This window comes from Schistocerca americana, chromosome 5, assembly GCF_021461395.2.
Source record: "Schistocerca americana isolate TAMUIC-IGC-003095 chromosome 5, iqSchAmer2.1, whole genome shotgun sequence".
NCBI lineage: Eukaryota > Metazoa > Arthropoda > Insecta > Orthoptera > Acrididae > Schistocerca > Schistocerca americana.
The window spans coordinates 256918925-256921083 of record NC_060123.1 but is presented as its reverse complement, the minus strand read 5'-3'; the positions used below and the strand labels follow the sequence as shown (position 1 = coordinate 256921083).

The 2159-nt window shown below is 40.5% G+C and overlaps 1 pseudogene; it reads right to left on the bottom strand.

Moving 5' to 3' along the window:
- Nucleotides 1-239: 239 nt before the first annotated feature.
- LOC124617357 lies at nt 240-356 on the bottom strand (annotated as a pseudogene).
- Between the last annotated feature and the right edge of the window lie 1803 nt (nt 357-2159).

Here is a 2159-nt window from a genome sequence, read left to right as displayed (position 1 = left end):
TGCTGGCTAACAGAATATCTGATTATGATGAAGCGCTAGCACTCCGTCTTGAGGCCACGAGTGGGCTACCGGGACCATCCGACCGCCGTGTCATCCTCAGAGGAGGATGCGAATAGGAGGGAAGTGGGGTCAGCACACCGCTCTCCCGGTCGTTATGATGGTATTCTTGACCGAAGCCGCTACTATTCAGTCGAGTAGCTCCTCAATTGGCATCACGAGGCTGAGTGCACCCCGAAAAATGGCAACAACGCATGGCGGCTGGATGGTCACCCATCCAAGTGCCGCCCACGCCCGACAGCGCTTAACTTCGGTGATCTCACGGGAACCGGTGTATCCACTGCGGCAAGGCCGTTGCCTGATTATGATGAAGAGTTTATTATAATTACTACTGTGCAAGCAACATTTCAGTAATTGAAACATTATACAATCTGGCATACTGTTAAGTTTTTCTGTGTGCAGTAGAATATTGAGCTACAAAAACGTCATCCACTAACAAGATGATGGGTTTGGGATGAGGATGCGTTGTCACCTGCTTAACATCCCGTGAGTACATCGTGTGCCTTACCGTGCCGGTAAAAATATATGTTGGAGTCGTAACCACCATCAAATGCAGTAAATACTGCTGCATGCAGTTCATCATCAAAGGAAGGTAAACGAAAACGTTGTCCTGCTCAGAGAAGAGATATGTGGTCACATAATTTATTAGAGAGGCCTGATATCCCTGTATTACACTCTGATTAGAACAGCTGAGAAGAAGCCCCTTTGATCACCGCCAGTCTTCTTTAAGAAGAAGTCACTCTTATAAGAAGAAGTCGAAGAAGCAGCGCGAACAACGAAAATATTATGAGCAATCATCCAATTGTGCATTATTCACAGTTAATGGATGTTACGTGGCTTACAGAATTGACGTATTTTACTGACATTCACCAATAGTTTAGGTAATTGAACGTAAAGCTGCAAGGCACAAAGAAAACAATTATTATTGTGACAGACATTTGCGCTTATAACCTAAACTGCAGGTTTTCAATAAATGTATTGGTTCCAAAAGCTCCAAGTATTTCCCAGATTTGAAAATAATTACCAGCGACTCGGATTTACACGTAAAGCCAGATCAAAAAATTCACTGAGGAATTTTCTTCGGTATTACATTCTCCAATCAAAGGATTTTCATCAATATTTTCTATGTTCGAGGAGAGTTATCCAGAGGTAAATTCCCTATATAAAGTGAAATTGCCTAGATTTGATTGGTGGGAAATTGAAGAAATTAAAATGCCGGTGATAGATTTCTAGTCTAATTCATTACAGGCTCAAAAAATTATCGAAACAGAAAAGAACTAAAAGTAAACGAATTGGAATGACTGTCAAGAAAGACGAATAAAATGCCGACATTAAAATTATGGGAATGTGTAATTCAGTTCTAGGCACAAAGAAGCTGCTGTCATGACAATATCTCCTTCTGCCTACGCCGGTGAGCCATTGTTTTCTGAAATGAACCACACTAAAGACTTCTTAAGAAACCATTTGTCCAATGATGAGTTCATCCTTCATTCTACTAAAAGTTAAAAAGTATGCACCTAATATAAATTATTTGATCTCGAATTTGCAGCATCAGAAATCACATTTTTTTCTTCTTATAGATAAACTAAACATATTTATGTCATTATTAAAATATAAAAGGTCAATTTTTGGTTAGAATTAAAGAGTATAAATATATAAGTAATAAGTCCATTTTTCATTAACAATTTCTACGCACCATCAAATCTGTTGTACAAGACGGTAGATTTGCGCTGAATCTCTGGCACCTGTTGTAGAAGAACCCAGGTTAATGCTGAAGCTGTGGTACATGCTGTAGAAGACGCCAGATTATTGTTGAACCTCCAGCACTTCTTATGAGATGTCAGACAAGTGATGGACCTCAGGTATCTGTTATAGAAGACGTCAGGTTAGTTCTGAACCTCCGGCATCCAGCATACTCGTAGAAGACGCTAGACTAGTGTTCATCGTCCAACACTTGTTGTGCAAGATACCATGTTGGTGCTGAAGTAGATTAATTCTGAGCCTCTGGTCACTTGTTTTAGTGAGAAGTGAAGCTCACTGCAAGCCACATCGTAGTTATAACCTGGGTGTACTACTTACGTTGCCGGTCACGTAGTCGATGG